This window comes from Miniopterus natalensis, chromosome 5 (assembly GCF_054644295.1).
Source record: "Miniopterus natalensis isolate mMinNat1 chromosome 5, mMinNat1.hap1, whole genome shotgun sequence".
Classification (NCBI taxonomy): domain Eukaryota; kingdom Metazoa; phylum Chordata; class Mammalia; order Chiroptera; family Miniopteridae; genus Miniopterus; species Miniopterus natalensis.
In genome coordinates this window covers 10,934,186-10,961,181 of record NC_142085.1, presented here as the reverse complement: position 1 = coordinate 10,961,181, position 26,996 = coordinate 10,934,186, and the positions used below count along the sequence as shown (strand labels likewise).

General features: G+C 41.1%; 1 protein-coding gene and 1 pseudogene across 1 annotated transcript in view; one reads left to right on the top strand and one right to left on the bottom strand.

The window, feature by feature from the left end:
- CMTR1 (cap methyltransferase 1) overlaps window positions 1-1,919 on the bottom strand; it is a 49,135-nt gene extending 47,216 nt beyond the window's left edge. The window contains exon 1 of the mRNA XM_087817369.1: window positions 1,863-1,919. The gene's annotated coding sequence lies outside the window, so the exon portion shown is untranslated. The remainder of the gene's footprint in view (window positions 1-1,862) is intronic.
- LOC148093036 (TM2 domain-containing protein 1 pseudogene) lies at window positions 1,639-26,920 on the top strand (annotated as a pseudogene).
- The last annotated feature ends 76 nt before the right edge of the window (window positions 26,921-26,996 follow it).

Genomic DNA, 26,996 nt, shown 5'->3' with positions numbered 1-26,996 from the left:
TCATACTTCTGATGCAACACTGGCCATATGCATAACAACAATGTACACTGGAAATTTATTATGAAACCTAATGAATACTAAGCAATATTTCCAAGGTGAAGAGATCATCCCAGAATGATTGTTCATTCCATAACTGTTATTATTTTACCTGGACAATTAAGATATGACATAATATGATACAAATACTGGTTTTTGGCGTTTAAAACATAAAAAAATTGGGCAAGTTTTTCACCAGAATAAGGAATGGAAGCACTGGTTGACTTAGGACTGAGGAAATAAGAGTGGGAAAGTTATTGGAACTGGATGTAGTCACAGCATAGGACTCAAGCACAAAAGCAGTAATTTTAAGAGCAGGAACCCTTGCCTAGCCAACATGCCTCAGCAGATGAGCATCAACCTATGATCCAGGAGATTGTGGTTCGATTCCCGCCAGGGCAAATGCCGGGGTTGTGGGCTTGATCCCCATTAGGGGGCGTGCAGGAGGCAGCCAATCAATGACTCTCATCATTGATGTTTCTCTCTCTCCCTCTTCCTTCCTCTCTGAAATCAATAAAGATATATTTTTAAAAAACAAAACAGGAACCCACAAAAAGAGAATCAAAACAGGCAGGCACCATGCCACCATCACCCATGCCCATAGGTAGGTACATGAGAGGTACCCATGAGAAAAAAAAATGAGATGGAATAAAGAGATTAAGAAGACCCTGAAGTCTTAAGAAATGACCGAGTTAAAGAGCAAGCAGCAAGTGTAGTAGTGAGTACAGTGTGGTTTATACACAACTGACTAGCTGTAAGAGGGCTCAGAAAAGGCACTCAGAACACGAACAAGCAGCTGCAATCCTTGGGCAAAGGGAGGTGCAGGAGCAAAAGAACCGGTTTATAGTAGGGTCACAGAAGCAGAGCAGTAAATTCCAAAGATACCACTGACCCCTCCAACAACTTCACAAAACCCTGAATCACATGTCTCACTTCTGTCCAGCTCAAAGATGAGCCTGTCAAGCCAATGTATAATCCTCTTGAGACAGCCTCTAACCAGGCACAGGCAGGGTCTATCCTGGGGTTGTAGGAAGAACAGAAGACACTGAACAAACCGAAAGCAAGACCAAGCTGAGCCACATTTCACTTTAAGCCCATCTTAAATACCCCCTCCCCCCAAAAAAGGTCCATAACAAAAGCAAAAAGGCGCCTGTGGTTCTCAGTGACTCTGGGGGAGACTGGAAGCAAGGGAAACTTAATGTGGACAGTGTTGGAGCGGGTGCAGGAAACGGCGAGGAAATAGCTGTGTAAAAGACAGGAGATGCTGACGCTCCTCTCCAAACCACCTTAGATTGGAGCTTTCCAAATCATCTAACCCAACCCTCTCAATTTTCCACCGGAAAAAACTGAGGCCTGAGAGCGTGAAGCCACACAGCTATCTAGTGCCCAGCTCAAGTGACCTACACAGGTCCGAATGTGCTCTGACAGGGAACTTCTAAGAAGGCCTGGCTCTACCTGCTGCTTCCCCAGGGAAGGGCTTCATAATCCCCTCTCCAGCCTTCTCTCCCTGGGCCTCGGCTTCGCACTGCCACCCCTATTCATAGAGGGAAGAGATGAGCCCCCATCTCCCCGGACCAGTCTCTTCATTCGAAGATAACGTGAATGTGTGAGTGTGCGCGCAGAGACGAAGTCAGCGGCAGCTCGGGCTCCCGGGAGCTGCAGGAGCGAGGTGGGGGTGGGGGGAAGAGAGGAGGCACGAGAGCAGGGCCGAGGAGGCGGTGAGGGCGAGACCGCGCGCGGGTGGGGCCGCGGCGGCGGTGGAGGGAAGGATGCTGAGCCCGCGCGCCCGCCCGCTCGCTCCCCCGGGGCCGCGCGCCGGCACTCACACTGAGGGGAGAGGGCAAGCTGCCAGGGAGCGGAGAGGGGGTGTCAGGCCACCGCTGCCGCCGCCGCTACCGGGCCTGGCCCTGCTTCTGCCGGAGCCGCCGGCTCCTCCCTCACTTTCGTTTCCCAAGCCAGTCCCAGCGCGCCGGCCCCGCCGTCGCGCTCAGGTCCCGCCCCACGGGCAGCGCGGCTTGATGACGTCACGAGGCCGCCGCTCCCTCCTCCCCGCTGGGTCCCGGCCTGGGGAAGACCTCTAGGGCTCAGGCCCGCCCCACCCCCACCGCGCGGCCCAGGGCGCCTGCGCGGAAGAGCCAGCCCGGAAAGGATACAAAAGCAAAAGTAAACAAGTATCTTCTCTTCCGGCTCTGGGGACGCAAAACAAAAATTAAAAGGGCCAGGAGCCCTTCCATCACCTCGTCTCACTTAATTTCATTATGTTCATTTTACAGATTAAGAACAAATTTAAAGAGGCAGCCGGTGAACTGGTTGAGAGCAGAAACCCAGCCTTCGTGGTCAGCGGTGTCTCCCCAACATCCAGCCTGTAGGCCCATCCCCAACAGAGGCTGAACGAGGTCGGGAAGGTAGAAGGGACGCCGTCTTGGGCGACTTACCGCATGGACACAGATGGCTTCCCATCCCAAACCCCTCTTCCAGTTTTCCGGCCAATCTGACGAAAAGTCTGCAGAACATCCTCAGTCATTTCACACCCAAGATGCAAAGATGAACTTAGGCTCTCCCGTAAGCCCGCTCTTTCCCGTGAAGAGCACCACCGTTCATTCTGTTGGTACAAACAGAAATCTGAGGAGGCCCCCTCTCATTCTCCAGAGCCTCCACTATCCGCTTCACTGAGTTTACCTCCTAATTCTCAAATCGATGCATTCTTCTCCGCCCCATTGCCTCCACCCTCTCTCTCTGAGGTTTCTCCAATAATCTCCAACTCTCCAGTAGCAGTTCTCCATAAAACCAAAGTGATTTTTTTAAAAAATGTTTGTTCTAATCCTGTCAAAGCTTGTCAATGATTAAAACCCATCGATGGCTTGCCACGTCTCTGAGGATGAAGCTAATGTTGTTGTTTATACTCACCTGAGGATATTTTTCCACCACTTTCCAGAGAGAGTGGAAGGGGGGGGGAGAGAGAGAGAGAGAGAAACTTCAGTGTGAGAGAGACACATCAATTGGTTGCCTCCAGCACGAGACAGACCAGGGATGGAGCCTGCAACCGAGGTATCTGCTCGTAACCAAAATGGGCCCTGAGACCCGTCAGTCCACTGGGGGACACTGTAACCACTGAGCAAACCGCCTAGGGTGAAGCTAATGTTCTTCAGATGGCTGCAAGACCCTCTAATCGCACCCCTTCTGCAGTAGTGCCTTGTGCTACACCCTGGTTTTCTCTGTTTCTCAGCCATGCCATGTCTCTTAGGGGTTAATTCCACTGCCTGGATCACTCCCACCCCCTCTTTGTTTGGCTAATGTCAACTAATCAGTTTAGTGTCCTTATATCTGGAAATATTTCCTGACCCCACAAGTCTGGGTTGGGAGCTATCAAAGGACTTAAATCACCTGTTGACTCACCTGCCTCCCTCACTCAGTTGTAAACGGAGTACAGGAAAGGTATGTCTGTGTGTCTGTGTTACATCCTTCATACGGTGTCTGGTAGTAGGTGCTCAATAGACATTTACTGGACCTGTGGAAGTATGGAATATGAATGAAGGTTAAGTGATGTGTTCAGCGTCACAGAGCTAGAAAATAGCAAATGAGCATTTCAACCCAGGTCTCTTTGGTTCTAAAGCTGAGTGTTTTTCCATCTCACCAGGGGTTCTTCACATGTATTATGCCTTGGACACCTTTGGTAATCTTATGAAGTTTATGGGCCCATTCTCAAAATAATAATTTGAAGGGCATAAAACAAAATGTATAGGATGAGAAAGGAAGTAAATTATATTGAAATACAGTTAACATCTAACATTGTGTGATTTGTTTTTAATTTTAATGTAAAGCATTAAATAATATGTTCTCCCACTGTATGGGGGAACATATTTGCCAATGACACATCTGATAAGTTCCTAAAATACATAAGGAACTTATACAATGTAACAAAAGGAAGACAAACAATCCAATTAAAAAATGGGCAAAGGACCTAAATAGACACTTCTCCAAAGTGGACATACAGATGGCCAAGAGACATGAAAAAATGCCCAACGTTGCTAGTCATCAGAGAGATGCAAATTAAAACCACAGTGAGGTATCACTTCACACCTGTCAGAATGGCTGCCATCAACAAATCAATGAATGACAAATGCTAGCGAGGGTGTGGAGAACAGGGCACCCTAGTACACTGCTGGTGGGAATGCAGACTGGTGCAGCCACTATGGAAAGCAGTATGGAGTTTCCTCAAAAAATTAAAAATTGACCTGCCATTTGACCCAGTGATCCCACTTCTAGGAATATAACCTAAGGAACCCGAAACACCAATCACAAAGAACTTATGCACCGCTATGTTCATAGCAGCGCAATTTACAATAGCTAAGATTTGGAAACAGCCCAAGTGCCCATCAGAAGATGAGTGGGTAAAAAAGCTGTGGCACATTTACACCATGTAATACTATGTAGCTGTAAAGAAGAAGGGCCTTTTAGCCTTTGTCACAGCATGGAGGGAACTAGAAAGTATTAAGCTAAGTGAAATAAGCCAGAGAAAGACAAGTACCACATGACCTCACTTATATGTGGAATATAATAAACAAAATAAACTGATGAACAAAGTGGATCCAGAGACATAGAAGCATGGAATAAACTGAGGAATCTTAGAGGGAAGGCGAGGAGGGGGGTGTGGGTGGGGGGGAGATTAATCAAAGAACTTATATGTTTATAAGCATAACCCATGGACACAGACATTGGTATGGGGAAAGCCTGGGAGTGGGATGGGTGTGGGGTGGAGGGAATCAGTGGGGGGAAAAAGGGGACATCTGTAATATTCTCAACAATAAAGATAAAGAAACATTAAAATAATAATAATAATGAGGGAATACATTTAAAATATAGAAAAGTTAAAGTTTATTTTTTAATATACATGTGTGAATCCAATGAATAGTACTGTAACAACTGGAAAAATACATGGGGGAAAGATGAACCTTGATTCCTACCCTACACCACATATAAAATTAATTCAAAATGGAGCAGACGTAAAAACAAGAGCTAAAATTATAAAGCTTAGAAAACATCAATGACTATAGTTAAGAATACAGTATTGTGTATTTGAGCATTTCTAAAAGAGCAGATCTTGAAAGTCCTCATTACAAGAAAAAAAATCTGTAATTATATGAGGTGATGGGTGTTAACTAAACTTATGGTTAATCATTTATATATATATATATATATATATATATATATATATATATATATATATAATCATTATGTTGTACACTTTAAACAATGTTATATGTCAATTACATTTCAATAAAACAGGAAAAAGTTGAAAGAAGTATCTTTTCATCTTTGGTGAGGTGTCTGTTAAGATCTTTGGTCCGTTTTTTAATTGGGTTGTTGGTTATTTTATCGTTAAGTTCTAAGAGTTCTTTATATATTTTGAATAAGTCATTTATCAGATGCATATTTTGCAAATGTTTTTCTCCCAGTCTTTGACTTGTCTTCTTATTCTTTTGACATTGTTTTTCACAGAGCAGAAGTTTTTAATTTTAATGATGCCTAGCATATAAATTATTTCTTTCACAATCATGCCTTTGGTGTTCTAAAAAGTCATCATACCCAAGGTCATCTAGGTTTTCTTCTATGTTCTCTTCTAGGAGTTTTATAGTTTTGTGTTTTACATTTAGGTATGTCATCCATTTTTGTGAAGGGTGAGTTAAATTTTGTGTAAGGTTGTGTCTAGACTAATTTTTTTGAATGTGAATGTCCAGTTATTCCAGCACCATTTGTTGAAAAGACTATCTTTGTTCCATTGTATTGACTTTGCTCCTTTGTCAAGGATCAGTTGACTATTTATGGAAGCCCATCTCTGGGCTCTTTTCTGTTCTATTGATCTATTTGTCTATTCTTTTGCCAATACCACACTGTCTTGATCACTTTAGCTTTGTAGTAAGTCTTGAAGTCAGGTGCTATCAGTCCTCTAACTTTGTTCTTCTCCTTCAATAATGTGCTGGTTATTCTGAGTCTTTTGTCTCTCCATGTTAACTCTAGAACCACTTTGTCTATATCCACAAAATAACTTGCTGGGATGTTGGTTGGGATTGCATTAAATCTACAGATGAATTTGGGAAGAACTGACATCTTGACAATATTGAGTCTTCCTATCCATGAATATGGAATGTCTCTCCATTTATTTATTACATCTTTGATTTCATTCATCAAAGTTTTGTAGCTTTCCTCATGTAGATCATATACGTATTTTGTTAGATATATACCTAAATATTGCACTTTTGTAGGTGGTAATGTAAATAATATTGTTTTTAATTTCAAACTCCACTTGTTCACTGCTGGTATTTAGGAAAGTGATTGACTTTTGTGTATTAACCTTGTATCCTGCAAGAAACAAATGTTTTGATAACAGCTATATACAACAAAAAACAGGAACAAAATCAAATATCCTAACTTTAAAATGGGCAAAAGACTTGAATAGACATTTCTCAAAAGAAGATATACAAATTGCCAACAAGAATAAGGACATATGCTCGACGTCACAAAGCAATAGAGAAATGCAAATCCAAATGTCAGTGAGATATCACCTTATACCCATCAGGATGGCCACTATAACAAAGAAAAAAACAGGACAAGTGTTGGTGAGGGTGTGGAGAAATTGGAGCCCTGGCACACTGTTAGTGGGAATATAAAACTGTGCAGCCTCTATGGAAAACAGGATAAAGATTTTTCAAAAAATCAAACACAGAATTACCATATGATCCATAAATTCCACTTCTGGGTAAATATTCAAAATAATTGAAAACAGGATCTCAAAGAGATCGTACACCTGTGTTCAATGCAGCATTATTCACAGTAGCCAAGAGGTAGAAGCAACCCAAGTGTCCATCAATGGATGAAAAATTATGTATATACACACACACACACATAATTCAGCCTTTAAACAATTGTTTTGGCAGCAAAGGGCAGAGGTGGGGAAAATCACCACTGTGTGAAAGCTAATGCACACGTTTGCCCAAGAGGGGACATCTGCTCCGTGGTGCTCAGGCCTGGGTGAAGCTGGAGGAGCCCAAAGACCATGCTTGGCCCTCAGGTGCAGCTCAGGCAGACTTGTGATTCTGCAGGCCACGATACACACCATCCAGTCTAGGTAACAGGTGATTTCCTCCTCACTTCCTGAGCCCACAAAGTGAGGGACTGTTGGCCACATGGAGTACTGTGGCATTTTAAAAAGAAGGAACTCTTGCCCAGCGGGGCGTGGTTCAGCGGTTCAGCGTTGACCTAAGATCGAGGCGATCAGGGTTCGATTCCCCGTCAGGGCACATGCCCGGGTTGCGGGCTCGATCAATGACTCTCTCATCATTGATGTTTCTATCTCTCTCTCTCCCCTCTCCTTTCCTCTCTCTGAAATCAATAAAGATATATTTTAAAAAATAAATTAAAAAAAAAAAGAAGGAACTCTTGTCTCATGGTATAACATGGATGAACCTTGAGGGCATTATGCTAAGTGAAATTAACCAGTCACAAAAAGACAAATGCTGTATTATTATACTTATATGAGGTATCTATAGCAGTAAAAATCATAGAAACAGAAAATAGAACTGTATTTGCGAAGGACTGGGGGAGGGGAAAATGGGGAGTTATTGTTCGATAGGCATAAATTTTCAGTTTTGCAAGATGAAAAGTTTCTAAAGATCTGTTACACAACAATGTAAATATAGTTAACACTACTAAATTGTACACCTTAAAATGGTTAAGATGGTAAATTTTATGTTATCTGCTTTTTTTACCACAATTGAAAAAAAATAACAGCCATTATAATCACAATCCAAGAAGAAGTGAAGACCTTTAAAATGAGTAGAAAGATAGTAAATACCATCAGAGAAAGAAAACATATAAAAAGAACCAAATGGGAATTTTAGAAACAAAAAATGCAGTTACAAAAACAAAATTTCACTAGATAGGCTCAAGAGCAGTATAAGATGACAGAGGGAAAGTCCCTGAACTTGAAGATAAACCAATAGAAAGTATCAAATATGAACAACAAAGAATAAAAATGAGCGGGGGGAAGGGAGATGAACTTCAAGAATCGGGGGGGTGGGGACTAAAGGTCTAACGCTCACGTCATCAGAGTTTCAGAAGGAAAGGAGAAAGAAAAAATATTTGATGCAGATAAAATATTTAAAGAAAGAATTGTTGAAAACTTCCAAAAGTTGGCAAAGACAAACTTACAGATTCAAAAAGTTCAGCTATCTCCAAAAAGGGAAAACTCAAAGAAATCCATTCCCAAACCTATAATAACCAAACTGTTAAAAACTGAAGACAAAGAAAATATCTTGAAAACAGCCGGAGAAAAGCTATGCACCCCATGTAAGGAAAGAACCATTGGAATGACTGTGGATTTCCTATCAAAAATGTCAGGAATTAAGGAAAAACAATAAAAATGGTTAATATCTAGGTAAATACTTTTCTCCTCTTAAGTTCTTTGAAATATACATGATGGCTGAAAGCAAAAAATATAACACTGTCTGCTGGAATTTTCAATGTATGTAGATGTACTATACATGACAACTACAACAAATGGGGTAGGGCAAAAGAACCTATAAGGTGTTAATGTGTCTACGTTCTACTTAAAGTTGTAAAATACTAATTCTAAATGGACTGTGAAAAGTTAAATATCTATATACATGTGTGTGTATATATACATATATATGCATACCTCATTTTATTGCACTTTGCTTTATTGCACTTCCCAGGTGTTGTGTTTTTTACAAAGTGAAGAAGGCAAGACCCTCCACCAGCAAAAAGATTATGCCTTGCTTTAATGTAGTGGTCTGGACCCAAACCTGCAAAATCTCTGAGGTATGCCTGTATTGCAATCCCTAGGGCAACCTCTTTAAAAAAAGATTTAGGGCCCGGCTGGTGTGGCTCAGTTGGTCGAGTGTCCACCCATGCACCAAGGCATGGCAAGTTCGATTACTGGTCAGGGCACATGCCCGGGTTGAGGGCTCAATCCCCAGTAGGGAGCGTGCAGGAAGCAGCAGATCTATGTTTTTCTCTCATCTGTGTTTCTCTCTCTCTCGCCCTGTCCCTTCCTCTCTCTCTAAAATCAATTTTTAAAGAAGATTTAGGAATTCCAACCTTTAGAATGTGAGAATAAAGACCTCCGAAATACAGTTCTCCATAAAAGCAATGAAAACATGGGCAAGATAGTCAAAATCAACTTTTTTTAGAACTCTGGAAATAAAACAAAAGACTTGCAGCAATCCAAGGAGTGCTTCTTCAAGAAAAATGGTCTCAGTAAGAACAATGAACTTTGTGATATTTAATGTGCCCCAACCCTATCTCCTTATCACCAGCTCTGTGGTAGACTTGAAAACCAACAACTTTGCAACTAAGATAACTGATAAAACCAGTAGCCACTACAGAGGACAAAACAGGCTTGGAACTCCCCCAACCCCCTCCACAAGATAAGTCACTATTTGACCTGTCTGGCATCTCAACTGAAAAGCTCCAGTCTCAGAGCTTGTCTTTATTTTACCTGACTCAGAGGTCACTCTGTGCAAAAAGTACTATCTGAAAGGCATTGTCAAAAATAATAAGCGGCAGTAATTTAACATTGCAGCTCCTGTGGCAGCATTACCAACTGGAGCTAACAAAAACCTTGAAAGAAATATCTGGGAATGAGTTGTGGATTTTCCATCAGAAATGTCAGTAATTAAGAAAGAACATAGAAGTTTCTGAAGAGTTCTAGAATATTCCCAGGTATTTAGAAGGCCACATCATTGTGCAGGGCTATGCACATGCCCAAGAAAGACCTCAGAAGGCCCTAATCTCTCACCACTGTCTGACTTTGAGGTTCTATACAAGACAAAGGCAGAGTTGTAAATAGCCTGTCAGAGCATTGAAGCCATATCCCAACTTACACATACAGACTCTTGACAAAAGCTTGTGGATTTATTGGTTCAAGGCATCTAAGGAAATCCAACTAGTCATTAGCTGATCATTAAGCTAACCAAGCAGAAACGTCAGTGGCTATGGATGTCAATAATATAGACCACAAAATTAGTTCAGGAAAATCCCTAAAAAATAGCAACAAAACCAAACTGTACTTGAAAAGAATGTGCATTCTGCTGTTGTTGGGTGAAGTGTTCTACAATTGTCAATTAGATCTAGTTGATAGGTGATATTGTTCATTTTTCTATATCCTTGCTGATTTCTGTCTACTGTTCCACTGATTACTGGGGGGTGTCTTATATCCATGGTTTTCACATTATTTAAAATATTCAGTTTTCAACATGCAAAGAAATGATACAGTATGTTCTATTCATGGGAAGCAGTTGGGGGAACAGTCAATAGAAGCTATGCCTGAGGAAGCCCAGAAGCTGAACCTAGTAGACAATGGTTTTAAAACAGCTATTATAACATGTTCAAAGAATTAAAGAAAATTATATCTAATGAATTAAAAGAAAGTATGAGGACAATGTCTCACCTAATAGAGAATATCAATAAAGAAATAGAAATTATTATGATTATTTTTTTAAAATACGTCTTTATTGATTTCAGAGAGAGGAAAGGAGAGGGAGAGAGAGCGATAAGAAGATCAATGATACAAGAGAGTCATTGATCAGCTGCCTCCTGCAAGACCCTGCTGGAGATCAAGCCCCCAACCCAGGCACATGTTCTGACCAGCAATCGAACTTCAATCTCCTGGATCATAGGCCACTCCTGAATGCTAAACCACTGAGCCATGTCAGCGGGGCTAGAAATTATTTTTTAAAGGAATCATGTAGAAATTCTAAACTTGAAAAGTATAATAAGTGATATGAAAATTTCACTTATTGGTGCTTGTTATGGACTGAATAGTGTACCCCACAAAATTCATATGTTGAAGCCCAAACTCCCAATTGACTGTATTTGGAGATAGAGTCTTTAGGAGGTAATTAAGGTTAAATGGATTCATAATGGATCCTCAATAAGATTAACAGCTGATATCTCACCAGAAATCAGGGAGATCAGATGGCAGTGGGATGACATTCAAAGAGCTGAAAGGGAAAAAAAACTGTCAACCAAAAATTCTATATCCAGAAAAACTACCCTGGAGGGAAAGGCAATGAAAATAACAAACTGGGGGAGGGATGCATAAAGGAAAAATTAAAACATTCCCAGATAAACAAAACCAGAGAATTTGTCATTATCATACTTGCCTTATAAGAAATACTGAAAGGACAACAAGTATTGGTCGGGATGTGGGGAAAAGGGAGGCCTCATACAGTGTTGGTGGGAATACAGATTGGTGCAGCCACTATGAAAAACAATATGAAGTTTCCTCAAAAAATTAAAAATGGAAATGCCTTATGACCCAGCAATTTCACTTATGAATATATATTCAAAGAGACCCAAAACACTAATTCAAAAGAATATATGCGTCCCTATGTTAATTGCAATGTTACTTACAATAGCCAAGATAAGGAAGCAGCCCAAGTGTCCATCAGTAGACAAGTGGGTAAATAAGCTGTGGTACATTTACATAATGGAATACCACTTAGCAATAAAAGAGAATAAAATCTTACCATTTGTGACAGCATGGGTGGACCTAAAAAGTATGCTAAGTGAAGTCAGTCAGACAGAGAAAGACAAATACCATATGATTTTACTGACATATGGAATCTAAAGGGCAAAATGAACAAACAAACAAAATAGAAATGGACTCATAGGGACAGAGATCAGGCTGATGGCTGCCAGAAGAAAGGGGGGTTGGGGGCTGGGTGAAAAAAGTGAAGGGATCAAGAAGTACAAATTGGTATTCTCAAAATAGTCACGGCATGTAAAGGGCAGCTTAGGGAACATAGTCAATAATATTGTAATAATTATGTAAGTGCCAGGTGGGTACCTAAAATATCAGGGGACCACTTTATAAAGCATAGAATTGTCTAACCACTATGCTGCACATCTGAAACTAATATAAAATAATATTGAATGTAAAAGGGAATAAAGTAAAATCTGTCGCCCATTAAGAACAACAACAAAAAGAAATACTGAAAGGAGTTCTTCAAGCTAAAGAAAGGACACTAGACAATAAATGGAATCCACACGAAGAAATGTACAGCACCAGTAAATGTCCCCTCAAACTCATTTGGGGAGTAGGCAAATGAAGAAGAGTTGAAAGTTACATGCTTGAAAATTATATTCCTTCTCACATTCATCCCTGCTTCCTAATTAGAAAACCAAGTCAGAAGGAGCTTGAGAAGATAAACTTTTATTTCATATTTAAAAGTAGATCATATGAATTTTTAGAACTATTCAAAGAGATAGAGTAAAAAACTCACTAGATAAACTGAAATGGAATATTTTCAATTTGTATGTAATCCAAAAAAAGGCAGGAAAGAGGAAACAGAGGTGTTAAAAACAGAGAAAATAAAATAAAATGACAGACCTAAATCCAAACATATCAATAACTATATTAAATATCAATGGTCTAAACATACCAATTAAAAGACTAAGATTGTCAGAAAGGATTTTTAGAAATCAGGAACTGTCCTGGCCGATGTGGGTCAGTGGTTAGAGCATCAGCCAGGGCACTGAAGGGTCCTGGGTTAAACTCCCGGTCAAGGGCATGTACCTGGGTTGCAGAGGTAACCAACTGACGTGTCTCTCTCACGCCAACGTTTCTCTCTCTCTCTCCCCCTCCCTCCCACTCTTCCACTCTCTCTAAAAATTATGGAGAAAAATATCTTCAGGTGAGGAATAAAAAAACTAACCTATAGTGATTTCAGAACAGTGGTTGGCTCTGGAACAGAGGAACTGACTAAAAAATGTTGTGAGGGGACTTTCTGGGTTGCTGGAAATGTTTTATATCTTGATTGATTTGGTGGTTCCCAGGTACATACACTGTCAAAATTCATGAAACTGTTTCAGAATTCATGGAACTCTTCACTTAACATCCCTGATGTTGTAACTGCAGAACCAGATCAAGATGGTCCTATCCTGTTGAACCAGATACTGAGTTGCTTTTCAGAGAGAACAGACCAAAATTGCAAGTCATGCAGCAGAAGGGTGCACCGAAGAGAGAACTTTGACCTTCAGCTGCCCCTGGAACCAAAGTCTCACCCCGACACACACACGCGCGCACACACACACACACACACACACAACCAAAGGACCAGGTCATAGCTGAAACTTCAACACCAGAAACCTCTCAGAAGCAGAGGGTCTGTCGTCCAGAAAGGCCCAGCGCTAATGCCCCTTACTGTAGTGACCAAGCTCCAAGGTCGTCTAATTAAAACTTTTCTGCCAGGGCTCCCGCAAACCTGTTCCCCCGAACCCTCAAAAACTCGCCCAGAACCCTGCCTGGATCAGGGAGGTCAGCTTTTGGGGATTATTTAGCTTCCCGTTCTCCTGGGTGGCACCATTCATAATAAAATAGCCACTATTTCTCCACTGCAGTTCTCCGTGTTTGGTGTTTGGCTCTGCTAGTGTTGGGTGGATGAACTCTCTGCTCCGTAACAATTCCACCGGATGTAAAAGTTACCTCAAAAAAAAAAGTATCATATATATGAATAAAATAAGTGAGAAAGCTGTTATTTAGCTTAAATAAGAAAACCAAATTGTGAGATGGTCTTTGACATGAGTGTTTTGCTGGACATTGAATCAATTTTTAATTTTCATTTTGATGGTCAGAAGTGTTGAAAATACCCCCTCGTAGATTCATAAGGATCTATTGTTGGAAATGGGATTTTTTAATCAAGGCATGAAAACTCCTTTCTCAAGGAATACCAGAGTTCTCCAAGTATGTTGAGTTTCAACCCCAATTGTATTTCTTCATTCTAAGATTAATGACTTCATCTTCAGGCAGGTCAACATCTTAATGTCTCTGACTCGGTTTATTTCAGAAAGGAATGGATTGCATACCTGAGCTTCAACTTAGAAGACATCGAGATAGAAATAACTTTTGAAAGACTTCTGAAGTGTTCCAGAAATGGGCAGATTCTTTTTCAAAGAAATGGACAGAATTTTGTATTACAACTGCATCTTAGAAAAGCATATCTTCCCATTTCTTCCTTACCCATCGCTTAACCAAAATGTTTTTTAATTTTTTAAGACGCATCTATAATGTTGACTTCATAACATTGAAGTGAAAGGTTTAACTCATTCACATTGTTCAAACTCTATGCCAGGTAAGCCGATACAGGGATAAAGTCCCTTTTCTCATGTCTCGAGAGTGGATCTTCCTTTCTTTCTTTTCATAAATTTCAGTTAAAGTAAAACTTCTACCCTTCCTTAGTTTGAAAAGGCTCTTGAAGGCAAATCTACATGAAGGCAACTGACCTTCTGTGTGGTAGAGAAGGAATTCATACGTGGTTCTCCTTATCTTTACAAAAATTTTAAAAATGCATTTGTGTCAAGATCTGCCTCTGATAGGCCTGATGACATGTATGCCTGTTGACAAAGCTTTGCCAGGCCTATAAGGAGAATCTTTGCTGTGAGTGTAGAGTGTCGATGTGAAGTTTCCTTTTTCATAAAATAGCAAGACTGCACGAGTTACCAAGCACCTCGGGGCTCCCTCAGTGCCCAATAGGAAGGCTTTCTTTCCAAGGTTTTCTTTGGCAAAGAAATATTTTTACCGTTTCCAAAATGTTCACGGCCTTTGTAGTTTCCAAAATGAGTCACGAAATAAGAATTCTTCCTCGATGACATCAGCATTAGTATACAGGAAACGGAGAGGGAGGCGCGGAGAGATGCCTCTTATTTAGATGCCCTTTCAGGCTGCGCAGATGTGAGATGCTCTTTCAGTTTTGCGGACATCATGCTTCAATTCACATTAATTTTTACACAAACACTCACACACACACACACGTACACACACACACCACTCGGGCTTTTATGTTCTCTCACACTCAGTAATGCAAGTGAAACAAGATAATACATGTTTTTCACCATTTGTCCTTTCCTTTGACATTTCACTTTAAATTGGGTTTATAAAAAGATACAAAATAAAGCTAAAATAAAACATTTGATTCAATTTATTTAATTTATATAATTTCAGACTTATAGAAAAGTTGCAAAAATAACACAATTTCCATATACCCTTGACTAGGTTCCCCAACTGTTAACATCTTACCCCACTCACTTTCTCATTTTCTCTCTCTCTATATACATACATAGCTCTATATATGCACAGCTCTGTTGTCATTTCACACACGCACACATACACATTCATCTCTCTGTATAAATACGTATCGTTTTTATGAACCACTTGAAAGTATATTGCAGGCATGATACTTCTTTATCCTTAAATACTAAAGTGTTTCATAAGAACAAAGGATAGTCTCTTACTTAACTAGAGCATAACTACCAAAATCAGGCAGGTAGCACTATACACTAATCTGCAGATCTTATTTATATTTCACCAATTGTCCTGTAATGTCCTTTGTAGTAAATAGTTTTTGGATGAATAGATAAACGAAATGTGTATATCACATTAGAATACATATACAGGGTGGGGCAAAAGTAGGGTTACAGTTGTTCGTAAGGAAATAATACAATAATTAAAAATAATAATACAATAATAAACTCTGTGTCGCATACACACAACTGTAAACTTACTTTTGCCCCACCCTCTGTGTGTGTGTGTATATATATATGACTATTATTTAATCTTAAAAAAAAAAAAAAAAAAAGAAGGAAATCCTGTGATCTGCAACAACATGGATGAAACTGGAGGGCATTGTGCTAACTAAGCCAGACAAAGGCAAATACTGCATGTGGAATCTCAAAAACAAAAGTTGAACTCATAGAAACAGACTAGAGAAGTGCTTGCCGGGGGCTGGGAGGGGGGAGATATAGGAGTGGCCAGTAAAAGAGTACAAACTCTCAGTTGTAAGGTGAGTAAGGCCTGAGGACCTGTATAACACGGCGACTACAGTTGATAACTGTATTGTATAACTGAAATTTGCTAAGAGAGCAGAATTTAAGTGCTCTCACACACACACAAAGGGTATGAGGTGATGGATGTGTTAACTAACTCAGTGAAGGGGAATCCATTCACAATGTAAACATTTATCAAGTCATCATGTTATACACTTTAAATATCTTCCAGTTTCATTTGTCATTATACCTCACTAAAACTGGAAATAAATGTCTCGTCCAGGGACCAATCCACTGTCATAATCAAATTATGTAATGTCTCTTTAGTCTTCTTTAATCCAGAATAGTTCCTAAATCTTTGTCATTCATAACCTTGACATTATTTTATTTATTTTTTATTAATCCTCACCTGAGGATATTTTTTCCATTGATTTTTTTTTTTTTTTAGAGAGTGGAAGGGAGGGAGAGAGGGAGGGGAAGGGGGAGAGAGAGAGGGAGACAGAGAAATATTGATGTGAGAGAGAAATGTGGATCAGTCGTATGGGATAACGTTCCAAGCAACTGAGCCATCAGGTCAGGGCTATAAAGTTACTGTTTCTCCATTTGCAATTAACCGAGGTACGTGCCCTTGACTGGGAGTTGAACCTGGGGCCCTTCAGTCCACAGGCTGATGCTGTAACCACGGAGAAAAATTGCCCAGGGCTACTTTCCTTTTTGAAGCACAGTTTTGCTGAATCTAGAATTTTTCATTCAGCACATTGAATATGGCATTCCACTGTTCTCCTGCCTCTATTGTTTCAAATGAGAAGTCAGCCAACAGTATTAATGCATTTTTCTCTTGTATATGATGTCATTTTTCTCTTGGTGTTTTCAGATGTTCTCTTCATCTTTTAACAGTTAGACAAGAATGTGTTTAGGTGCAGATCTCTTTTTATTAATCGTAATTGGGATTTGTTGCATTCTTAGTTATATAGATTCATGCTTTAATCAGATATGCAAGTTTTTAACCATTATTTCTTTTAAAAAGTCATTTTTCTCTCTCTCCTCTCCTTTGGATACAACCATTAGATATATGTTAGTACGCTTGATGCTGTCCCACAGGTCTCCGAGCACTGTTTATTTTTCTTCAATCTTCAGACTCGGTCATTTCTATTTATTTCTGTTCAAGTTCACTGATTCTGTTTTCTGTAATTTAGAATCTTCTGTTAAATCCCTCTAATGAATTTTTAATTTAGTTGTTGTGCTTTTTGTGGTAAAACATACATAACATATAATTTATCATTTTAACCATTTCTAAATGTACAGTTCAGTGGCATTAAGTGCATTCACATTGTCATGCAACCGTCAGAACTTTTCTTCTTCCCAAACTGAAACTCGGCTACTGATTAAGCAGTACCTCCTCATTCTACCCTCCCCTCAGTCCTTGAAACCACCATTCTATTTTCTCGATGAGTTTGCCTATTCTAGGTACCTCAAATAAGTGGAATCATACAATATTTGTCTTTTTGTGACTGGTCTCTTTGCTTAGCATAATATCTTCCAGGTTCATTTATGTTGTACCAAATTTCTTTTCTTTTTAAGGTCAAATAATATTCTATTTAATATATATATCATATTTTGTTTATCCATTAACCCATTAATGGGCATTCAGGTTGCTTCCACCTTTTGGTTATAGTGAATACACTTCTGTGAAAATATGTTTATAAGTATCTGTTAATATCTCTGCTTTCAATTCTTTTGGGTCTTTACCCAGAAGTGGAATTACTGGATCATGTGATACTTTTATGTTTAATATTTTTAGTAACTGCCAAAGTGTTTTCCACAAGAGCTGTAATGCACAAAGTTTCCAATTTCTCCACATCTTCATTAACACTTGTTATTTTCTGGGAGATTGTGTGTGTGTGTGTGCTTATACGTGTTCATAATAGCCATTTTAATAGGTGTAAAGTAGTATCTGAACTCCATTGTTTTTATTTGCTTTTCCCTAATGATTAGTGATGTTAAGCATCTTTTCATGTGCTTATTAGCCATATGTATACCTTCTTTGGGGAAATGTCAATTCAAGTCTTTTGTCCATTTTTGAATTGGGTTGTTTGGTTTTTTGTTGTTGAGTTGTAGGAGTTCTTTATATATTCTGGATCTTAATCTTTCACCAGATATATGACTTAAAAATATTTTCTCCCATTCCATAGGTTGCCTTTTCACTCTGTTGATAGTGTCCTTTGATGCACTAAAGGTTTTAATTTTGATAAAGTCTAATAAATCTATTTTCTCTTTTGTTTACTGTGTTTTTGGTGTCATATAAAAAAATCATCATTAAATCTACTGTCGAGAAGATTCTTGGTTCTCCCTACATTTTCTTCTAAGATTTTTAGTTTTAGCTCTTACATTTAGGTCTTGAATCCATTTTGAGTAAATTTTTGCAGATGGTGTAAGATAAGGATCCAAGTTCATTCTTTTGAATGTGGATATCCAGTTTTTCCAACACCACTTATTGAAAAGACTGTCCTTTCACCAATGAATGGTATTCTGCATCCTTGTCAAATTTTATTTGTCCATTGGTTAGCAGCTTGGCCTCTCCCAGGCACCTCCAAGCCCAGCACAAATAGGAGTCATCTGCAGATTGCTTTGTAGTTATGCCAGGTGGCCCTGAGCAGGGCACAGGCAGTGACTGATCTTGGCCTGCACCTCCCAGGAGGCCACAGAGCCAGCACACCTGGTAGATAGCTTCGGACCATGCCAGAGCACCACCCAACCACATCCATGAGCAAGACATTCAAGGAGAAAATTCACCAAGCACCAGAGCCCCACTGAATTGCATCCTGTTCCATGGGGTTGGTCCCTGCACAGCAGCTCCTCTGCTGTGGTCAGTGCCAGTCCTCTCAGCCAGTCCTTGCAGCCCATCAGCCTGTGGATTACTCCTTCCCATTGATGTGCCAACAGCAATAGAGGCTCAGCTACAACAGGAGAGGGCACACAGCCCACATGCAGGGGGGGAGGGGTACACCTGGAGCACCTAGCTCAGGTGACTGGGGATGCTGTGCCACTGGGCCCTACAGGACACCTATTTTGTAAAGTCATTCTACCGAGACCGGGAGACATAATGGCTCTACCCAACACATAGAAACAAACACAGGAAGGCTGCCAAATGAGGAGACAAAGAAACATATTGCAAATGAAAGGACAGAACAAAACTCCAAAGAAAGAACTAAACAAAATAGAGGCAGGCAATTTATCAGATACAGAGTTCAAAACACTGGTTATAAGGATATTCAAGGAACTTAGGGGAAGAGATGAACTTAGTAAGAACTTCAACAAAGAGACAGGAAACATCAAAATGGAGATAGAAAACATAAAAAGGAACCAGTCATAAATGATGAATAAATTAACTGAAAGGAAGAATATAGCCCTAGCTGGTTTGGCTCAGTGGTTAGAGTGTTTGGCCTGTAGACTGAAGGATCTTGGGTTCGATTCCAGTCAAGGGCATGTACCTCGGTTGCAGGCTCGATCTCTGGTCCCTGTCTGGGCGCGTGCAGGAGGCAACCATTCTGTGTGTCTCTTTCACATCGATGTTTCTATCTTTCTTTCTCTCTCCCTTCCACTCTCTCTGAAAAGCAATAGAAAAAACATCCTCGGTGAGGATTAAAAAAAGAAGTGGTGCATATATACATTGGAATATGACTCAGCCATAAAAAAGAATGAAATCTTGCCATCTGCAACAACACGGATGGACCTAGAGGGTACTGTGCTAAGTGAAATAAGTCAAACAGAGGAAGACAAATGCCATATGATTTCACTTATATGTGGACTTTTAAAAAAACTAAATAGCCCAGCAGGGCATGGCTCAGAGGTTGAGCATCGACCTGGGATCCAGGTGATCAGTGTTTGATTCCTTGTCAGGGCACATGCCCAGGCTGCAGGCTCGATCCCCAGTCGGGGGCGTGCAGAAGGCAGCCGATCAATGACTCTCTCATCATTGATGCTTCTATCTCTCTCTCTCCCCCTCCTTTCCTCTCTCTGAAATCAATAAAGATACGTTTAAAAATAATAATAATAAAAAATAAAAAAATAATAAAATTTTAAAATAGCCCTGGCCTGTGTGGCTCAATTGGCTGGAAAATCATCCCATGTCCCAAAGGGATGAAGGTTCGATTCCCGGTAGGGGCATGTGCAGGAGGGATTCCCGGTAGGGGCATGTGCAGGAGGCAACCAATCAATGTTTCTCTTGTACATCATTGTTTCTTTCTCTCTCTCTCTCTCTCTCTTCCTTCCTCTCTCTTTAAAGTCAATAAAAAAAATAATAAAAACTATTTTAAAAAATTATTTGGCCATATATGCATGTTTATTTCTGGGTTTTCTATTCTGTTCCATTGGTCTGTCTTTATGCCAGTAAAACACTGTTCTGATTACTGTAGCTTTTTTTTTGGTCTTTTTTTTTTTTTTTTTTACTTATTTTTAAAACTATATTTTTATTGATTTTAGAAAGAGAGGAAGGGAGAGGAATATAGAGAGAAACATCGATGAGAGAGAAACATTAACATTGATCAGCTGCCTCCTGCACACCCCCTAATGGGGATCGAGCCCGCAACCCGGGCATGTGTCCTGACCGGGAATCGAACTGCAATCTCCTGGATCCTAGGTCGATGCTCAACCTCTGAGCCATGCTGGCCAGGCTGTCTTGTAATTTTGTTGTTGTTGTTGAAAAATTAAACATTTTAGCTGATATCGTGCTGCAACTCTGGATTCTAATTCCCTCCCCCCAACAGATTACTGTTATTGCAATTTTTTGTTTATTGTTTCTCTGCTTAATAATAACTTGTCTGGGCTAAATCCATGAAATCTGCCTCTCCTGCAGTATGCAACTGCTGATGTCTCTGTTCTGTTTTGTTATTATTATTTTTTTAATCCTCAAGCAAGGATATTTTTTCCATTGATTTTTAGAGAGAGAGTGGATGGGAGGGGGGGGGAGAGAGAAACATGGATGTGAGAGAGACACGTGGATTAGTTGCCTCCCACACGCACCTCAACCGGGACCAGGGATTGAGCCTTCGACCCTTCGGTCTGCGGGCCGATGCTCTAACCACTGAGCCAGACCAGCCAGGGCTGTTTTGTTATTTTTTAGTCTTATTTTTATTTCTTCCCCCTTGTCTGTGTAGCTTAGCGGTCAACCACTGATCTGAGGTTGTGATCAGCTACCTCAAGCCTCAAGTCTTCTGACCTCTCCTGATAGATCTACGTGTGGGCGGGGGAGTGCATTCAAAGTGTAGGCCATTCTCCGGTCTTCTCCAGCTTTGCTTTCTGTCGGGCCCTGTTGTGTCTCCTCTGCGCACACACAGAACCTCAGCGCTGCGCAGGGGTGTGGAGCGGACCTGAGCCCTCTCTGGTCTCCTCTGGCCGTGCGAGCAGCCTCTGCCTGGAACACGCGTCCCGAACCAAGACGGCCACGCATTCGTCTGCCTCTGAGGTTGTCCCTCTCCACTGTTCCAAACGGAGTGAGCCCCCACTGATCCCAGCGGAGAAGCTGCTGGTCCTGATTGCCCCCAGATTTAGAACCTCTGCATCAAAGAAGCAGAGGGGGAGGGGGAGGGAGCAGCCCCGGCCACACCACCACCGATTCCCGTTGTTCTTCCCTGAACTTCAGCAGGTTTTCAAGCACAATGCTTCTCAAATTGTCGTATGATTTTGTTTCGTTTCTGGGGAACTGAAATGGTTATTTTTGCCAGTTTTTCTTTTTGTCAACTATTACTTTTGTAACTAGTTTCTTTTTGGGGAAAGGTTATGCTGCTCACTTCACTTGGTCAAACCTGGGAGTCTTGCCTCCAGTTTTCTTATTTTAAATGCTCATTATATTCCAAGGAAAAAATAATATACAAATACTATCTGTACTACATATTGTGTGTTCATGCCTTTACTTCAAAACATGCACAATGTACAAAAAGGGAGTTTAAGGGGAAAAGTCAAAGAAAGAACTTCTGCTACTTATAGAACTTGTAACTCCGTAATGACCTGTATCCTGTGTTAGCAACAATGTTATCTTAAGTAACATCCTGTAACAGTTACCTCAACCATTAGGTGTGTTTGAAACTGCCTAGTCCACCCTTCTAGATGGCACATTTGTTCATGGCACAAAAGGTCAAGCTGCTTAACGGAGAGTTAAGAATTCTCATTTAAATTGTTGGTTTGCAAAATTTGAACCAATGATGAAAACAACTCACCCTCTTTTGTTTCATTAATAAGAATTTTTTCTAGAAATTCCTGGAAAGCCACAAAGATAACTGAATTGTCAATGTGAGAAACACATCAATTACTAAATGCAGAGTTGCCCAATGGTTAGCCAGCTACATCGCACAAATGTAAGTAGGTGCACGACTGTAATCATGTATTATTAGATCTAGTATTACTGTAATTCTGAAGTAACTGTGAGTAGAAATAACATTTTGAAATATCTATAGCAACTATAATGTGATGTGAAAATAGCTATGGTTTCTATTGGTTGCCCACTGTATTAGTTATCTATTGCTGCATAATGAATTGTCCCAAAATTTAGTAGCTTAAAACAGCGCTTGTTATCTCACAGTTTCTGAGGATTCGGAATCTGGAAGCAGCTTATCTCAGTGGTACTGGCTTGGGGTCTCTCATGAGGTTGCAGTCAAGCTGCTGGCCAGGACCACAGCTGTCTAAAGGCTTGACTGGGCTGGAAGATCCCCTTCCGAGCTCACTCATGTTGCTTTTGGCAGAAGCCTCGCTTACTTGATGAATGCTATTTCATTCTGGGGGGCAATTTGTCAAGTGAAGTCCTGTAATTCCAGCCTCCTTTGCAGCTAGGTGTTACCATATGTTATGCTCTGGCCAATGAGGTACAAGTAGAAGTTAGTTGCTGTCTTGGATTATTGGGCAACCACTAAGGATGGTAAAGGAGAAAGAAAGAGCCTGAGTCCTTAATAACAACAGAGCCTCCCTTCAGTTTCTTGAAAGTGTGCGTGGGGGGGGGGAGGGGAGGGAGGCTTTTATAGGGCTCTGTATTAGCCTAATTCTGATGTGCATACATTATTTCATTTCACCCTAACTAAAACCCCGGGATGAAAGATTTTATCTTTTTTTTCTTCTGGAAAGGAAATCAAGAAGATAGGTTAGTTGACTTGCCCAAGCTCATATGGATGGTAAGATAGAGCTAGAATTCAAACTCGGGTATGCCTGACTCCCCACCAATGCTCATGGCCTCTGGACTACGTGGATATGTGTAGCATGAGCAATCTAGGTTCTAAGCATGGGCAATATCAATAATGTTAATAACAGCAAACATTTGGTGAGCTCTTGCCATGTGCCGGGCACTATGCTAGTTTCATTTAATCTTCACAATAACTCCCATGAGGTGGGTATTATTATCCCCATTTTACAGATGAGGAAACCGAGGTTTAGAAATTTTGAGTCATTTGTCCATGACTCAAGCAGAGACATAGGTGGCTGAGACATGATCTCACGTATACTTCAGAAAGCCACCTTGGGATGAGGTGCGGAAAATGGATGAGAGAGGGAAAGAGCAGCGACCAGGGCGTTATTTAGAGAGCTATGGAAAGATTTCGAGAAGAGGGGAGGAAGGCCTGAGGACCTGTGCATTCTGTCCACAGCCTGGGTTTCAAGATGTGTGGCATGTATGCTCTGAGGGAGCTCCTCGTAAGACAGGTCACTTGCAAGAGGGTGAGGTTCAGGACGTACTTCTCTCTCCTCCCTAGTATTTCAGGGAGATCCTTCCATTCCCTCTTGTCTCTCACCTCCTTTAGCTTCTGGAACAGTCACTGTCCCAGGCTTACCCTGAATTTGTGAAAGGGAGGAAATGGGGTAAAGAGAAGAGGTGACTGACCCATTTGGTTTACAATGTTCTGAAAACCTGCCCAGTCCCATCCACCACCAGGTTAAGCTGGGTGTCAATATTCACTCCAGCGCCCAGCCGGGCGTGGCTCAGCGGTTGAGCATGGACGTAGGATCCAGGCAATCAGGGTTCGATTCCCGGTCAGGGCACATGCCCGGGTTGTGGGCTCAATCCCATCAGGGGAGTGGTGCAGGAGGCAGCCGATCAAAGACTCTCTCATCATTGATGTTTCTGTCTCTCTCTCCCTCTCCTTTCCTCTCTCTGAAATCAATAAAGATATATTAAAAAATGAAAAATTCACTTCAGCAACACTTGACCATGTCTCCTTGGGCTGAAGCGTGTCACCCGAGGCTCATCAGTGGCCTAGGGCTCCAGGGTGCCTGTCTACACAGGACTGTGGTGCTCTTGTGTGGTGCTGAAGGAATCTTCAAGCCTGTCCTCCATGCTCAGGGTCCCAACTGCCTCAGAGATGCCTTGAAGGCCCTTGACTAGAGCTGGTAGAGGCCCAGGAGAGCTTCATCTCCAAAGAGCTGGTTCCTACATCCTAAGGGGAGGTAAAAGGGCCCATATAGACTACGCGTTCTCTGCTTGGAGTTTGTGAATGTGAGGACACACTGCTAACCACTACCACAGAAGCTAATAAAACCTTTGTGGGAAGCTTTTGACCTTTTGACCCCTACTAGGATATAGGTTCACAACACCTTTTTTGTTTTGTTAGGTGCCAGACCCTAAACACCTAGAGCAGTGCCTAGTAAAGAATGGACATCCAAAAACTAATGCTGAGTTGAATTTGTTGGAAACATCCAGAATTTAGAATTTGGCCACTGTATGACAAAAATTTCACACCAGATTATTCACAGACCTGAAGGGAAGTGGACAGCAGGGACAGTGGGTCTGGAAATCGGATCTGAGGTGGGAATCTGGGTTAGACCTTGCAAAAGCAACAGCAAGCAGGAAATACTGCTTGGAGATTAATGAACTCAAATAAATGATGGGTACTGTTAGGGAATGCTGCAGACAAAGGAATTACATCGCAGTGTTTATTGAGCACTTACTACAGGTCCAGCCCTTTCTTAGGATTCATATGCTCTTCTAAACTGCAGAATCAAATGTAAATAAATATATAAAAGCAAAAATAAACTGCAGAGCCTGCAGCACAAAGCAGTTTGTTATCTTCCATCAACACAAGGTCCCATCTTCTCCCCAGGAGCCCCTACTCCTGTTGCCTCAATTCGCATTTATGGAAAAAATCAGAAAGAGTTGACCACGTGGGAAGTTTTCTTTCTTTGAAAGAAGCTACCTGGTGTTCAGGAAAACAAGCCCTTGGGCTACTGTAACCAATGGCAGCAAGCTGCTCAAGTCAGGCCCTGCACCTGCTAGCAAGCCTGCATTTCTGGGCAAGGGACAGTAATTCCAGGTTCTCCTAATCTTCTTAGGTTAGGACCACAGTGCAAGCTCCTTCTCTTAAACCTAGAGCACCAGCGTTCCTAGGTTATCCTTAGATAAGAGGTGGGAAAGTTCTCTACGGTCAGGCTGTGAAAAGGGAAGAAGCAGTTGGAGAGAGCTGCCCATCCCAGGCACTCTTGCAGCCTCGGCGACTGCCTGAATCAGTGTTCACACAGGAGGGAAAAGCAGTGAGAGGGAAGGGCTGGAGATAATGAGGGGATTTAGGTCTTTCTATAAAAAACAGCAGCTTCCAATCAGAGGAAGAGAGGACGGATATCCAGCTACCCAACCCACAAAGGGCAAAGTCCCTGCCCTGGCAGAGTCTGATTGCTGGGATGAAGCTCGCCCAGAGGCAGAGCGAGCCCTTTCTAGGTTAACGTAATCAGATGGATATGGGACACCTGCCACTCACTGCAAAGCGCTTCACAGAGCTGGCTGGCTGCATTCATCTGCTTAATAAAGCCAGAATCTGAAACAAACCCTCTTTACCCAGTTTCTCAGAGCCCTGTGGTAGAGAACATGCCTCTAATTAGAGCCCATCTGCACAGTGGTGGGGCTCAGCTACACTGTGGTTCGGTGCTGCAAGGCAGAAAAGTTACCATGTATTTTTCTAGGCAAGCAAAATGTAGATGCTGTTTAATATCAGAAATCTCTCCAGGGAAAGAAAATACTGTAGCTCAAAGAAATAATGCATAAGTTTGGGTTAATTTTTGGTTTGTGCCTTTTAAAAAAGAGAACACTCAGGTTTTTGTGAGCAGTGCAGTAACTGGAAAAATTATTTAGGCCTTCACAACAGCACATCAGGGTACTTTTGAAATAAAGAAACTGAGACTCAGAGAGGTTGAGTAACTTGCCCAATGTCACACAGGGCTGGGATACAAACCCCAGCAGTTTGAATTTTAAATGTTTTCTTTTTCTAAAAAGCCTGTATTTGAGAGCTCACTTTCTTAAACTGTGTGGCATACTTGAGAGGAATGTGTTCTGAAGGGAGAGGTTGCAAGTCACTGTCCAGCCGCCCAGGGAGAGAATGGGCAGCCTGAGGTCAGCCTCTGCAGAAGGCATTCAGGCTCTGAGTCGAGGTGTTTCTTCTTGGAGGATCTTTCCTCAAATGACGTATGTATAAGAGTGTTCATTGCAGCACTGTTTCGTAAACAGTGGAATGCAATATAAGTGTCCTGTGGTTTGTGGCAGTCACCTTGGGACCTTGGAGGGTTGCAGCCACCACCACTGGGGGCAAGGAAACAAGTGTGAGGACTCAAAGTGGAATAACATGTATGTAAATATTTAAAGAATAAACAATGATACACAAGAACCAATTAACTTTATAAATAGAGTTCAAGTTTTCACAGCTCTGTTTTCTAGCACCCAACATAACTTGTAAGGAATGTCAGTGGCAATGAAACATATTTTGAAGTTAATTTTCTCAAGCCCTTATCTTGTCAAAAAATAAATGGCTATTTACAAAGTGGTGGCCACACTGTCCTTTTCTTGGATGGCTGGGAGCAGATCGATTTTACCTGGACACTCTGGGTTTTGTCGAATTGGGAGCCTAACTGAATTCATCCTTATTTCAGTGAAAATTGTTGGGCCTTCAGGTGGAAACAGTTACATTATAGATTATTACCGAACCAGACTTACAAGACTATTACTAACAAAACATTTAGAAAAAGTTATATCCTTAGCTCTTTTTTTAAAGGAACAGATTTGAGGCTCCTTGATTTTTAAAATTTTTTAAAAATTGATTTTAGAGAGGAAGGGAAAGGGAGAGGAGAAATAATGATTGGTTGCCACCAAACCTGCA